Source organism: Dasypus novemcinctus, chromosome 15 (assembly GCF_030445035.2).
Source record: "Dasypus novemcinctus isolate mDasNov1 chromosome 15, mDasNov1.1.hap2, whole genome shotgun sequence".
Lineage (NCBI taxonomy): Eukaryota > Metazoa > Chordata > Mammalia > Cingulata > Dasypodidae > Dasypus > Dasypus novemcinctus.
This window is the reverse complement of record NC_080687.1, coordinates 61,404,875-61,421,789: the sequence shown is the minus strand read 5'-3', so window position 1 is coordinate 61,421,789 and position 16,915 is coordinate 61,404,875.

Sequence of the window (16,915 nt, the reverse complement as noted above, 5' to 3'; positions counted from 1 at the left end):
AGGAACAAATATGGTTATTTATGTATGTACTTTTTATTGTTAGAACATTATGATAGATAGCAGGATTTTTTCTTTTCTCTCAAGATATTAATATCCTTTCACAGTAGCTTTTCTCTTATTTTCATCAATCTTAACATTATTAATATTAATGTGCTAATAATCAGTTTTGTTCCTATGCCTGCTTTTTCTTTAGTGATGTCAATCTGTTGAACATCTGTTTCAGTTCAAATTACAACCTGGGAGAAAACTGGCATTATGTTAGTAATAGAAATTTAACTCAAGTATCATCTCTAATAATATTTGAAGCCTAAACAAAATCTTTGGAAACATGTTTAAGTAAATGTAAATCTAGAAATCAAATATTTATGGCAATATTTAAATAGACAAATTTGAAAGACATGCTTTCATCTATGGATTCAGGAATGAATAGAAAGAATAAATGTTGTAGCTCCTAACTCTGAGATCTTGCAAAATATGAGTAATAACCACGAAATAGTCGCATAGAAGATTTTAGCAAGGATCAAATTCAAGATGCTGCATGGTACTCAAAAACCCCTCTAAAGCCAAAAGTATACTGAATGAGAGTTGGTAACTGCATTATCATCATGTAATTGGATTAAATCTCTAAGTCAGTAAATGGAATGAGTCAGCATATCTAATATAAAAATAAGTAACAAGGGAAATTGCAGGATATGGTTCAAATCAAGTCAATAATTATTTCTAGAACACAAATTTGTAATGTGGTTTCTGATCTCCCAGAGACCCAAATAATATATATATATATATATTATTGACAAAAGGTAAGTAAAATTTCTGAACTAAAACATGTTTTTTTATCCTCCCTATGGCTTTTTTTGTATGCTCTCTGCTCTTTGTGTCTATTTGCTGTGTGTTCTTCTGTGTCTGTATTTATTTTTATTTATTTCCTCCCCCCTTGCAGCTTGCTTGCTGTCTATCTCTGTGTCTGTTCGTTGTGTGCTCTTCTGCATTTTTGCTTGTCTCCCTCTTTTTTTGATGCGTTAGCTTGCTGAGTCAGCTCTCCATGGTGTGTGCCAGCCAGCAGCTCTTCACAGCATGCAGGCAAGCCTGCCTTCATGAGGAGGCCCTGGGACACAAACCCAGGGCCTCCCATATGGTAGACGGGAGCCCAACTGATTGAGCCACAGCTGCTTCCCATAAACTAAAATATCTTTTAAGACATAAAGTACTTGAAAATTATTTTGCCTTTGATATAAACACTGTAAAGGTAAGTTTATCCAATTATATCATCATAGCTTCTTAACTTATCTTTGCCAATAGACATAATTTGTGATCATTTTTTTTCAGATGTGTTATTATTCTAAAAGTGGAAATGATTTACCTGAAAATAGTTTGCTTTGGAGTTTTTCTTCCCATTGCATTCCAGTTAACGTAACTATTCCTATTAATTCAGTTTCATAATGCAAAGCTGGCTTAACAAATGGCGTCTATAGAAATGTATTAATGTATAGAATTTTTATAGTATCAAAAATATCAATAAGTGAGTAAAACAAAGGGCATATGACCAGAGCAGCATGGACAGTAGTGGGGGAGCAACCGGGAAGACAAAAGAAGATCCCAGTAGAGACATTCTTCTGGTTCTTTCCCCTGTAAATTTCCTTCAAAGGTAACCTTTATAGGGCATGACTCTCAGGGAATAAATTCTGTTATCACAAGTTGGGACTTCACATTATGGCTTTCAACAGGGTCATCCAATCAGAGTAAATGATGTGTTATCTTTTGGGGCTATGACTGGAAAACATGATTCTTCAGCAATTCATTTAATTACATGGAAAGAAGCTAGTCTGATATCTTGAGAATGGAGATAGATTTAAGGAACGGTAATTTCTAATACATTATAAGGATGAACTCTAAAAAATGTAAAAAGGCCCTCTTATTTTGGCTGTTGTGACCCAATAAGCAAAAAATAATTTTCCTATGTTCCCTCAGGGAAAATACTTACACTTTATGTTTTAAATTCTGACCTCCATTGCTCTAGAGGGAAAAATATCTTTATATTTGAAATCTACTGTATTCAGCCATGAAAAGGAATGAGGTACTGAGACATGTTGCAGCGTGGATAACTCCTGAAAACATTATGCTGAGGGAGAAAAGCCAGGCACAGAGACCATATATTTGTATGGCCATGTATATGAAATGTTGAAAATAGACCAACCCATGGAGAAGAAAGTAGATTAGTGGTTTCCAGGGGCTGGAGAAGGCAGGAATGGGGAGTAACTGTTAAAAGATATAGGGTTTCTTTTGGGGGGGGGTTGATAGAAATGTTCTGAAATTAATGGTGATTATTGTACAACCTTGCAAAAGTAACAAAATCATTGAATTTGTATACTTTAAAAGGGTAATTTCTATGGCATATGGATTACATCTTAAAAGCAAAACACTGTAGAAGAAAAGGACGAGACAGAGGATTTTGTGCTTAAAGGGCAGTGGCAGGAGAAGCTTCCTAACTCTAGCTTTCTGTTACACTGAGAAACCTGGGAGGCTGCAGGACCTCTAATGGATTTGGCTGGGTAGATGCCTGGGGACCAAGCCCTGTGGTTTGAGCTTGGCTACTGCAAGGTAACAAATGCTGCAAGCAGAGCTTCCTGCCTTGGAGGGGACCATGAGAGATGGGAAAATGAACATTTCAGTAGTGGCAGGATAGACCGAAAATTGGAAGCCTACTCCCAATTATCTGGGATTACAAATGGGAGGAGGTAGCTCCCCCAAACCTCCCTATGACTGAACTCCAATAGCCAGATGACAGGGGCTGATCTAGATTTAATCTAGTTTTAAAAACAAAAGACTAAAATTCTGACTAAATATAGAAAAATAAAAGAACTATGATTTTCTTGAACTCAGGTGTCATGAAACACATTTAACTGCATAATATAGTTTTCACTGTAATAGGCACTCTTTCTATTTGCTTGCATCTTGTTTATCATTGCTCTGTTTTTGTAAGAAAAATTCATTACCGTTATCCTGTCAGGAGGTTGATGATAGGCTCTTCAAGGTCAGGAACTTGTCTTCTCCACACTCTACATAATGGTATAATATACAGGGCAGTGCCATATTCACCACGGGTGTTCAGCAAATCCATATTGTTATGGAAAGCAATATGGACTAATAGATGTTAGACATTTCATAATAATCTTCTATCATCATGTTATAATAGAGTATCCCATGCTGAGAACAAAAATTAATTTAAGAAAACACATCTTCGTGTAAAACTCTTACTAGAATGGTAGCTATATACAGTTGTGCTATGTTCTGAAAATAATATAGTCTGAATAATGCATTTAGAGAGTAACAATTGTCCAGAAGTATGAATAAGAAATAATAATTTGACATTTAAAAGAGTTAAAGTTTTATACCATTAGCTATAGAGATGCATGTGAGAATAAAAAAAAATCTGCTAAAGGAAGTATTTATGAACTGGTTGGAGTTCAAGGACAAATACATTTAACATCTAAGAGAAGGCTGGCTATTTTTTTATGGCCCTGTCAAAGATTGACTTCCACTTATTTTCCTTCAATAATTGAGTGACAGTTGGGCTATTTACAGAGTCTGATTCCAGGGATCCATTAAACCTTTCAAAATACCATTAATGACATAATCATGCATTTTTATGGGAGGTAATCATCTCTTCAGGTGGGTCTTGTTAGTGGATTTTCACACTGTATATTAGCATCAATATGAAAACAAGGTAGATGCATCCCGTTTGAGTGTCAGCTGAACACTAGCACAGCACTTTTATTAGTCACTGATCTGCTGTCAGCAGTGAGCAGTCTGTCAGTAGGAAAGTGATCTTGAGATAAACTTCACCTTATCTGAAATGCTTCACTCATTACAGGCTCATTGAAGCAGAAGATATAAAATGGAGATTCCTTCATTGAAAATTACCATAAGTAATTTCACATAGTATGATTTCAGAGCAAAAGTTCATTTGAAAATAATGAATGAAGCATTTATTTTAGTAGAAGGAAATTATTTAGTCATAGTTATTCTATATTTGGTTTCTTTATTTTCATGGTTTTCTTGCCTGCTATATTTAAGTAGTAACCAGACAGTTGGAACTAATATGCCATTAAATTTTTAAATGTTAGACATATTTAATTCACAAGAAGAAATTGGCAAATTTATTCAGATTAATCAAGTTTGACTGTACCAAAAGTACCAGATTATGTTGAGCAAGCACATATCAAATCTCTTGTACTGAAATTACTATACCCATTAGGCCAACAAAGAAAAGCTTTCTGCATCATCATTAGCTGGCATATATAGCTATAGAAACATAGATGCATATGTAATGGTAGGGAAAAAATATGCAAATGGTATAGTTTAGACATACAAGCTGAAATAATTTAATAACATATTTCATGTAGCATAAATATAAATGTGTCAATTATCAAGATAATTCATAAATAAATTCAATAGCTATTTCAATAATGTCATCTATTTGCCTATGACTTGTATTTGTCTGAAATATTTTATAATTGAGGCAAGATGTTTGGGATTTGGGATTTGTTTTTCAGCTCTTCTTAGCTATTTACAACTTTTCACTTTGTTTTGCATTCATGGGATAAATCTGAGATTAATTATAGTTTGAATGCAGATGTATGTGGATTATTAGGTTATGTCTTGTAGAGCACCAGTTTCATTGGGCTGAAACATTCCATTGGCCCAGTTATTATATTGAGGGCAAGAATTATAAATTGTAGACATTATGTAGGTGGCTTAGTTTTTGATTCTTTAACCTATTAACAATAAATGCTAATTGAGTAGACTTAAATGCATATGGTTCTTTCATATTCCTTTTTTTTAAATAAGCCACTTATTTCATTTGCACAAATATACAAATATATTGGAATGTTTATGCCCTGATATTCTCAGGGGCTAAGCAGTAGAAATGTTTCAGGAGAGACAGTGTTGGTATTTCTAGCAGTATAACTCTGGCAACTTATTATTACTATCACCCTCAATGTATGGTATCCTTTATTCCTTATAATATTTTCTGCATTGCCAATTACCTGGTCTCCCAAGCTAAGGATGGAGTCATCCTTAACAGTGCCTTTTTCCTCATATATTTTCTTACCAATTTATGTCAATTCCACCCCTTTAATATCTTTAAATCACTCAACTCCATTCTTTCCTCACTTTCGTAGATATACTCATCTGTGGGTTTCATGTACAATTTCTGGGCTTCCATTTGTGATGCCATGAAAGAATACAAGGATGGGAAGATGTCATTAGCATGGGAACAATTTTGATTCTACTGTAATAATTAAAGTGAAATATTTACTAAAATGTATCTCAGAATTAATCATTTGCTCTTGGCAGAATAGTTGAGAAATAAATATCTCTAAAATATTTTGCATTCTGTTGTTGCTTATTAAAACAATGTTGATCATGTCAGTCACTTTCATACAAACTTTACAAATTACACATTACCTGTAGAATAAGGCCCAAACTCCATGGCAGATCATGTAAATCCCACCAAAACAATTCTTTGCACATTGGAAGATATATATAATCTCAGACAGTGTCAATGCACTGCATTAGGTTTTATTAACAATGAATTAGTAATTATCAGAGATCATTATGGAGAAGAATGCTGTCCATTTAAGTTAAATCAGCATGTCCCTGAGAGAGAGGCCAAAATTGTATTGTGGCTACTTTGGTTCTGTTTCAACTGAACTATGGGAAGGTGTCTATCAACAAGGTAATTTATCTCTCATTTTTCTTTCAATCTTGGTTCATTATGGTCCACATAACAGCAGAATTTTACCAGGTTGTTTTTTATTTCACTAATTTTAATAAAATGAGAATAAGATGGAATCATTGGCATCAAATAATGGAGTCAAATTAAATACTGGGGCAGAGAGGGATGCAAGAGACATTATGCAAATATTATTAGGGAAAACCACAGTATCCCAGCACTAAACCAAATTCTATTGTCATATTTTCTTCCCTTAATTCTCTTTCCTACCAGTTTTCCTGCAGTTGTAAGGAAAGGAGGGATTTATTCTGCTTAGTGGGTCAGAAAATGTTCCTTGGAGAAGATGGCTCAAGGTTAAGGATAGAACTGATGGATGAATGCAGGAAATGATGACGTCAGAGGAAGACAATACCTGTGCGAGGACTGCAGTGGACAACAGTAGAGTATGATTGAGGGAGCGCAAGAGCACATATATATGGAATGTTCAGAGTTGGACAGGTCTAAAAGTGGATAGAAACTAAAGGGATCTGAATGCAGTGGGTGAGTTTGAAAGCTTTTAAAAAGGATCTATATTATCAGACATTGCTAGTTTGGAAGAAAAGCCTGGTGATGGCAGTGAAGAACATGGATTGAAGGATAATTGCCTGAGACAATCAAGGAGAGTGCTATTCCCAGAGATTATGTGTGTGTGTGTGTTTTAACATATTTAACACATTTGGAACGCTTTGAACAATTTGGAAAAGAAAGCTGCTGCATGCTAGTTAGTAACAAATTATCCCTACTTTAGTTTGCTCACAGGGATTCATCTGAAGGACCACAGTTTCAAGAGCATCTCGGAAGAACTACATATTCTATTTTTAATTAGCAAGCTCTCATTTTAAGTACAAGAAATTAGGGACAAGCAATCTGGGTTTGGAATCCATATATCTATCATAGTGCTATGTAGAAGATTGTGAGTTCCATTGGGTCTAGAAGTTGGCTGCTTCTGCTTACCTGTGTATCCCCAGGCCCTGACACATACTAGATGCATCAAAAATATTTTTGAATGGTCAAATAAATGAATAAATAGCAGAACCAAATAAATGTTATTCTTCTTCCACCCACCAAATAACTACCTCTTTGTTCTCTCTTCCCTGCCTTTCCTTTCCTCCATTATCCAAATTCATCACGGAGATTCAAGGCATATTCTAATCTCAAAATCTCAATGTATTAATACTACAGTGTGTTGTTTAGAATAAAATTATGTAGGATTGTCTTACTCATAGACTCTACATGTTGCATGAGATCATCCACAAAATTTAAGGTAAACTTACACCAACTGCTTGAGTACTAATGATGATTATACAGGGATTTGCACTCTTTGAAATAGAATTTATGTGATTCCTTATCTCAATACTTCTATTGAAAGCCAAATTATCTCTAAATTCTGGTTTATGGGAGAATATCCCTAGGATATTACCACAGAGATAATAAGAGATGATTATGAGATAAGATAAAGAAGGTGTGATATTTTCTTCAAGGTTTGCTATTTTCTTCAACACAAATATTTAAATGTCCATTCTGACATTTTCTCAATAAAATAGCATGTTAACATTTAAAATCATTTAGAATAGTTATATTCATTCTTATTGAAAAAGAATGGAATTTTAGCTAATCGTATTTTTCTTCTCTTTAACACTGTGCCCGATACCTAGAAATCACTAGTAAATATTCCTTCATTTTAAACTTAAATTCAAGCAAAACTGCATTTTGGTGTCAATCCACAGTGTAAAAATCCATAGACTTTACATCAAGTATTTTATTCTAGGTAATTTTTTGTTTTAAAGAAATATTCTAAATAAATAAATTAGTATTTAATACTCACTATGTGCTTTGATAAATTATTTCCTCTGTAGAGATTAAAGTTTATGTGTGAGAAAAACAATTTAAATAGGCTTCCATTAAAATATGGCATATAATATCTAGTGGATTTTCTAGTGTGGTTTAATGAATACAGGTTTGACACCATAAGTGACTTTTACAGTCTGAGTAAATCTCAGGGAAGCAAACCTTGCCTGTGACACAGGGCACAGCCGGGTAGTTTCTGAACGTGTATGGCATGTGTGAAGCCTATGCCCCTGAAAATGACCTATTGTGCATAAATTTGTGTGATCGACTGTAATTATCTCTTTTATGGATAGTTTTTTTTCCATTTCAAAAATAAGGCATTTTGGTTATGAACAATTTGGACAATTCATCAAAATACAAAAAAAGAAAATTCACCTATAATCTTACCACCCAGAAATAAACCCTTTAACTTTCTGTTATCTATCTTTACAGTATTTCTGGGTATCATTTTTTACATATTTATATATTATATGCATAATTTTATAGAAATATAGAGGCAAAGCTATAAATTTGAAAAATGCAGGCAGGATAAAGAAGAAAATATCCAGAACTCCATGAACAGATTTTATTGTTTTTTTTTTTTTCTTATTTTCTTTTTTTTTATCCATGTTGACAATATATTTTATATTCTGTTTGTGAAGGAATGTTATCAGAGGGATCTTTCTGCTGTAAGAAAATATACACTGGGGCTTGGTGAGAGAGGATATTTCTATGATTAGGTGATTTATTAATCTTTCTCAATGAATGAAAGCAAGGAATCAAGTCATTCACCATGTGATTTAAAAATATGAAAAATAATTTCTCAAGTTCCTTGGAAATGAAAATGATCATTGTATTTTTCTACACAATTCTATTGTGGTCAAGAAAAATTCCCTTAGTGACTCAACCATTTTAATAGAAGCAACATTACATAGAGGTTAAGAGCATGGACTCAGATCCAGACTCTGCCCTTGGGAAGCTGAGTGACCTTGAGCAAGTCATTAATCTGTGCTTGGTGTTCTAATCAATAAAATAAGGATGGATAAGTTAGTATGTGTGAATTGCTCAGTAAAGGGCCGTCTTCTTGGTAAGTGCAATATGCAGGTTTGCTATAACCATTTCTGGAACAGCATCTCCTTTATTGTTTAAAGGGTTATTTGTATGTGGTTAGAGAGACTGTATGAATTATGCAGTAAAGGAAAACACTTTGTTAGAGACTAGCAAAGGAGTGAAAATAGAGCAGCAACAGCTGAACCAAGCTTTGACTCCAGGCTACAATTAATTCAACTAATCTTCATGTGTTTCAAACTCAGTAAGGAAAGCCTTAGTGTAATTATTAAAATTATTAGTTTAAATTCAAGCAAGACATTTATTAGCTGTAACAATCATGAGGAAATTTTTAATGCCACTAAGTCTCAGTGTGCTCACTATACATGGGAAGAGGTAATGGTATTTAAACCCAGGGGTAATTGTGAGGATAAAATGAGATAATTCACATCACGTACTTGGCATACTCATGCACACCTAATAAATGTTAACTGCTTTTATTCTCAAAGAATAATAATGACAAATTATTCTAAATAATAATTCTAAAACCTATATCTATAAGTTTTTAAATTTGTCTCATCTCAAAGTCATCTGGAGTGGGTTTAAAATTTTTGTTTGATTTCAAGAAAAGGTTCCTGATGATGTTTTTTGAGCTTTTGTGTTTTTGAGAATGCCTTTCTATTGCTTCCTTTCATAGACAACAGTATGAGCAAATTTTTCTTTCATCCTCATTTTCTCAAAGGATTATAGAGGAGACATTTGAAGCTTTGTTTTTATAAGAAACCTAGGAACCTGTTTGTCTGTCTGGATGCTTGTAAGATTCTCTTTGTAAAATCTACATACATATATATATATTATAATTTATTTGTATATTTCCTGGTAAGGTTAAGGTGTATGGTCTCTTTTTACTTATCCTTTTAGACATTAAGATCCTGTTTGAGATCAGCATTTATATGTATATATTTATACATACATACATACATACATATATAGACCATGTCTTTTGGTATTCCTTCTATTCCAAATGTTCACATTCCTTGCTCTCCTCACCTCTTTGGAAGTACTGATATTTCCTATTTCAGCATTTTTCTTTACCTGTCCTTTTCCTTTGTTTTAATTATAGCTTCCCAAATTATTCCTCTTACTTATGTATTTAGTTTTCCTTGTTGCCACTGTAAATGTAAAATTTACTATTGTATTATTACTGTTATTTTTGACTCATCCTTAATTTACTCTTTTTAAAAATCAATTTTCAGGGAAGCAGACTTAGCCCAATGGATAGGGCGTCCGCCTACCACATGGGAGGTCCATGGTTCAAACCCTGGGCCTCCTTGACCCGTGTGGAGCTGGCCCATGCGCAGTGCTGATGCACGCAAAGAGTGCCATGCCACGCAGGGGTTTCTGCTGTATAGGGGAGACTGACAAGCAAGGAGTGAGCCCCATAAGGAGAGCCACCCAGCGTGAAAGAAAGTGCAGCCTGCCCAAGAAAGTGCAGCACCGCACACACAGAGAGCTGACACAGCAAGATGATGCAACAAAAAGAAACACAGATTCCCAGTGCTGCTGATAAGGATAGAAGCGGTCACAGAAGAGCACACAGCAAATGGACACAGAGAGCAGATAACTGGGGGGGGAGGGGGGGATAAATAAAAAATAAAACTTAAAAAAAAGCATTTTTCATTCTACTTGCTTTCTCCATATACTTTCCTATTTATAGTTCATTGAAGCCATCAGTCTTCTTGCTTTCTAATGTGGATGTCAAACTTTTTACAGCTTGCTTTCTTCTAAATAAAAACAGCTATAAATTTTGAGCATTCCCCCCTCTAAATAATGTAATTATACTGATTCTAATTTCAAAGGATTGATTTTCTTTTCTTTTCTTTTTTCTTGTTAAGGATTATCTTAACCAGTTTTATTTTATCCTCTCAGTATATGTTTTCTAATAAGTAGAAATCTACCTATTTTTGTAGTGTTTGTTTTTGGCCCACTTTCAATTTACTTAAAGAATGGTCACATTGACACTCATGGCTCCAAGCCAGCTCCCATTATAAAGCTGTGTTTTTGTTTGTTTGTTTACCAATGAAGATCTGCTAGACAACCGGGAGAGCTTCTCCTACAATGGTCTGATTGCCGCTGTGAATTTTTGGAGCAAATGAAAGACTTTAATCCTAAACTCTTTTGCCTCCTTACCTCTGCTTTCCCCTATAGCACTAGACTTAAAAGAAGAACATCTCCCAGGATTCATTATCTTAAAGCAAATAAAAAGAGAAGTGCAGATGCAAGATACAAATGAGGGAACCAAAATGCTAGAATCTCAAAAAACAGCACTAATAGAGTTGGCACGGTTGGCCAGGATTTTGACGAACCCAGCTCCTGAGAGGATGGAGGAAATAGAGTCTCTCTATGTACTTACTTTTGCATGTATAGTATAGCGTGCTTCCGGCAGAGTGGAAGGCATGCCTCACCATTGGAACTTTTCAATCAATTTAAATTAACTGTTGTTGTCAATAGAAATTTCTTCCATATTCTGATGATACGTTGGCTGATAATCCTATTCTTCAGGGGGTTTTGTGTGTGTTTGTGCTGATGTTGTTGTCCTTGCCTGCCTGTGTTTACGTAATTCAATGAAAATGGGGAGAATCTGTGTTGGGGACTGATCATCAGATAACACTTAAAACCAGAAATAGTGATTTTCACTTTTAGCATGATCTGAAACTGCTTCCCACAAGCATTGTCTACCTGATAAGCTTGAATGGAAGGTCTCCACAACAGTTCTCCTGCCTTTATCTTCTCATGTGACTCAATTTCACAGATAGACCCTTGTACTTTGTCTTGTTTGGGGGATACACAATGAACTATCTCTGTTCCATGAGTGTATTCACTCCCGCATTTCTCAGTCTCTTGTTTCAATGGCATCCATGTAAAGCAAAAGAACATATCAGATAGCCAGAAGGGAGAGTCAAAGAAGGGCTTGTAAGAAACCATGTCTTCTTTGACACAAGTGTAGCAGCTACAGTTCTTGCCTTAGCTTTCCATATATGGGTTTGCTAGGTAGTATGGAACAAGGAATAATAACTTTCTAATAAATTGGGGCTTGTCTTTATTTCATTCCTGCTGAAAAGATGATTTCTAAATACCTTCTACAGCTGCTCTGTGCAATCTTTCTTTGTCTCCTTTTTTCTGTTCCCATTGTCCATTCCACCAATCTAGTTTGTCCCATATCTCTTTTCTCTTTACTCTTTACTTCTTGGGACAAGAAAAGGAAGAAGGAAGAAGAGGAAGCAGAGGGAGGAGGGGTAAAGAATTAAAATTGCATTGATTTTACCACTTTTCCCTTCTTCTACCTCAAACCCTGAAATGATGGTGATATGTTACAGGACATCCCTTTCTGGTCTTACAGACGAATGAGTCTTGATGCAAATGAGCTCTGTGCTATAGAGTAAGAAATACCATGATAATTTTGAATGGTAACTTAAAAATATGTATTATGATTTTTTCATTTTATTTTAGATTCAAAATGAACACAATGTATTATACATTATTTGCTATGTGCACAGAAATTTGTTTTTATAAATCCATAGTTATTTCATAAATTCCTATGAAACCTTCATTATTGCTTCACTTCTGTATTTTTGTTTTGTTTCAGAAGAACATCTTGTCTTTTCTTATATTTAAGTGATGTAAGAAATATATCACTTTTATATAAGTGATCCAAATGAATGAGTGTGTTTGGTAGAAACTGTTTTTTTGTGCCTTGCTTTCCAATAGCAGTTGACTGAAGCCATTCCATGTACGGATTAAATAAGCAGAGCTACTTTTTTATATTCATGTATGGAATGTTTCATACATGACTCATGTGGCTATGTTGAGGAATGTATATTAAAAATATTTGGGGGAAGCGAATGTGTCTCAACTGATAGAGCATCCGCCTACCATATAGGAGGTCCAGGGTTCAAACCAGGGCCTCCTGGCCCCTGTGGTGAGCTGGCCAAGGGCAGTGCTGCCATGTGCAAGGAGGGCCATGCCATGCAGGGGTGTCCCCTGCATAGCGGAGCCCCACGCACAAGGATGTGTCCTGCAAGGAGAGCCACCCTGTGCGAAAAGAGCGCAGTCCGCCCAGGAGTGGCGCCACACACACATAGAGCTGACGCAGCAAGATGACACAACAAAAAGAGACACAGATTCCTGGTGCTGCAGAGAATGCAAGCGGACACAGAAGAACACATAGTGAATGGACACAAGAGAGCAGACCCCGGCGGGGACAGGGAGAGGCAGGGGAAGAGGAAGAGAAATAAAATAAATCTTAAAAAAAAAAAAGAATATTTGGGATAGGACATTTTTCAAATATAAAGTGCTCTTTTTAGCCAGCAATTTCCACATGCATATTTTCCTTTGATCCATGGTAACTATGTAAAATTCGAAAAATAGGAAGGATGGGGAAGAAGCTACCAGGTTTGGATTACACCAAAGGAAGTTAGACATTTTATCAGAGATATTTCAATCTTCATAACCATTTTTCAAATACTTGCTTGGTGCGAACATTGTAACAGACCCTGAGTATATAGCCTTTATCAAAATACCCTTTTGAGGGAGACAGTTATTCAATAAATAATCCCACCAAATAAATTCAGTTAGAATGGTGATGAATCCTATAAAGGAAAATACCAGCTATTGAGACAGGATATATCAGAGAAAACTGATCTAGGAGGATCAGGAAAGCCCTCCCTTGAGGCAGTGGCATTTGAGGTGAGAACTGAAGGATGAGATGGGATTTAGAGTAAAAATATTAATTAATTGATCTAACACCACACCAGTATATATAAATGAAGTACTAGCAGGAATGTGGTGAAAAATGAGACATAAATATCTGGTAAGGTCCAGATTATGCTGTCTCTTAGGTTATGTAAAGGCTGTTGAACCTCAAACCTAAGAGCAATGGGATTCCACTGCAGGTAAAATGATCATTTGGGAATTTGTTTGGAGAATAGATTATTTAGGTTTGGGTGTAACTACAATTATGAACATGGTCACAACAGTTAAAAAGTCACTGTAGTAATTTAAGTAAGAGAGGATGGGTGATTTGGATTTAGTTGTTGGCAATAAGATGAGAGAGAAGAGCATAGATTAAAAAGCTGATCCCAGAAAGATGTACAATTTTGACTCGTCTTATAAATATTAAATTTGTAGATATTAATGTAGAGTTGTTGAATGTTGGAAGTCAGTAGTCTTGATGATTATCTAATCACACCTCCTCACTTGATAAATGAAAAATTGAGTTTCCAAGGTCATACACAAGAGTTCTGATGCAGAAATGGGAACAAAATATTTTATAATTCTAAAAGTATCATAATATTATATTCTAGCCATATGGAGCAATAAAGTAAGTGAATTTTTTGGTGTGTTTTTGCAGAGAAGTCAGGATTTTAATATTCAGGTAATGTTTCACAGTGACAGGCAGCCTCAAATCAGATGGAATCTTAGGACTTAGAATGAATTGTAGGCTTTGTAGGAATCAAGATGTCATTATTTAAATAAAGGACTCATTTTCTTCCACTCATAGTTCAATTTTCTCAAACAGGTAACAGGTGGAATTTAAGGACTGTAATGGGCAATTTTCTCCCTAATATGGCTGCCAGAGAGATGGCTGGGAAATATTAGGGATCAGTTTTGAGATACCTCCTTCACCCTCATCCTAAAATTCAATTAGTTAGCTTGTCTGCTGAGTTGATTTGATGAAGCTCAAGAGTTTTGCCCCACTTGAATCTGATCTTGAGGAGTCTCTGTGAGTAAGTTGTGCCAGAAATCAATGCAGTTTACTTTAATATCTCTCTTAGTCCAGAAATAAGCCTCACTAAAGAAAAACAGAATTCATGAAATTTGTCAAATAATGGTGAGTATATGTAAAACTCTCACCTGCCAAGGGAGACCTTTTAATTAAATTAGTAGAAGTGACTGAACTTGTGGATAAAATCTAAGCTATTTCTGTGTGCTCAGTTTGCCAGCCTCAGCACTGTGTTTGGGCAACATGCCTATTGGTCTTCGACCTAGGGTGGGAGCATAAAAATTACCTCATCATTCAATTTGAAAAATCCAATTGACCTGTCCGTTTAGGTGGGATGACTCCTGCTTTAGATTTAACCATGGCTCTGCCTTCTAAATGAGTTTTGACTGGGTAGCACCTTTAACTCACACCTTTTTCACACCACATTTAATTTCACATTTTGTCTGGCAAAGGGATTCAGAATATATGCATGACTTTTTCAAAGGCTGAACATTGCCACAGGCCTGTGACATTCAGGTTTCTAAGGGCAAAGCAGAAATTACAGACTCATGCTTCACTTATCTTGCCCAATATCTTTGTAGTTTGTAACTTGCCAGGCTTCTTGGTTTGAATGGGTCCTGTCTTCATCTTAGTTAGTCAGTGTCACCTGTATTGGCCACTGTCGGGGATCATTGCCACCTGTACTGGCCACCATCAGGGCATCACTGCCACCTGAATTGGCCACAGTTAGGACATCACCATCACTGGCAGCTTGCATATTTCTAGAACAGCAGACAGGCTGTTGCATACTGCAGGGCCAGTAGGCTGGCTGACTTTCTGTATACCAACTCTTACCGTTATTTGAATCAAAAGTGAGTTGATTGAAAAAACACAATCAGGCATCAAGAAGACATGACCGTGAACATACTATATTCACTGATTCATCCTGAAACTTGTGTGGCAGCCCATGGTGAGTAAACTATTGATGGCATTTCATACTCTCAGGGGCATCAGCCGTTCTTTTCTGGTTTTTGTTTCTCTTTGGGGAGGAGGTTAGACAGCCATATTGATCCCTCCATCTTTACTGTTGAGTGTTTTGATTTCAGGGACTGGGACCACATGTGAAGATGCAAGTAGACTGGTACTGAGACCCCAGTGAGACGTTCTGTGTATTCATTGGCAGGAATCTCTAGGTGACTAGGTTAGGCAGTGCCCAGAAATACTTCTTAGGACAGGATTGTAAGGAATTTAATTCCATAGGAGATCAGCGTGACCAACTTTACTGTTCTCGTCCCTGTCCAACAATCCAGTCAAATACAGCGCCATCATGGCCACATGACAGTACTACACGAGGGCCTGTAAATGGGGTACTGGCAGTTTCTCTGACTTTGCCACCTCAGGGCAAACAAGCAGCCCTTTAACATCATATATCCATTTCCACTGAGCAGGATGAAGGAAGTCCTGGAAGTGATCATAGTATCCTTGGAAAGGTTGGAAATTTTCTAGGGTTTGACCATAAAACATAGCTTTTCTACCCCTAATATGTTTATGGTTTTTGTTTATGCTTTTTTATTTCCCCCAACTTCTATAGATCCTTTTTTATATATAACTGCTGAGAAATAGATTTGTTAGAGAGCAAGAGGGAAACACTGTACAGGATACTATAGGATAAAGGATGGTAAAATGTGGAGACCTGTGTCTACACCAGTCAGCACTGTGACTCAGGACAAAACCCTTTTCCTCCTGACACTTCAGTGTCTCCATCTGCTAAATTTGCTGGGTGAGAGCTAAAGTCATTGATGCTTTTAGATATTAATTCTATGCTTATGGCTTTAACCAGTAAGCTTACTTTATTTCTTTCATGTGGATTTTAATGATGGTTTTTAAGAATTTATTTAATGATGTTCATTTAAAAGTGGCTTGGACAAAAATATGAAAGACAGTACATTATAATAGTGTACAGTATAATACAGTATAATAAACCTGTGATGTGGCATGTAGATCTTTCTTCAAGACTGAAGAACATTATTTCCCCCTTTCTGGGAGTGCCACCAGCATCAAGGCTAACTCTCAGCCCTCTCTGGAATTAATTGCCCCAGCTGAGGTGAACCACCTTGTCCAAGGTCACACCTTTTTGATGCGGGGATATAAATGCTCAGCCACTTAACCCCAATTCAAGACAACTACCTCGAGCCATCTTTAATCCAAAACTCCCCATGTGGTTAACTAACACCTTCATTATGACTGCATCATAATCCAGCATCTCCCTCTGCCTAATCCAGCTCAGGTTCTATGATAGTATTCTTTCTGAGTTTCCAATAAAATTCTTCTCATTGTCCTGGGGAGTATTTTCTGATATAAAATTTTATCGTCTTTTCTCCTTATGCAGCATAAACCTAAGTAAAATAGCTTTTCTACACTTTGCAGATTCATTAAATGCATCGACCAGTCAAGGAAATTGAACTTGTTATTTATAGCTTCCTTGACTAAGTGCATTTTGAAAA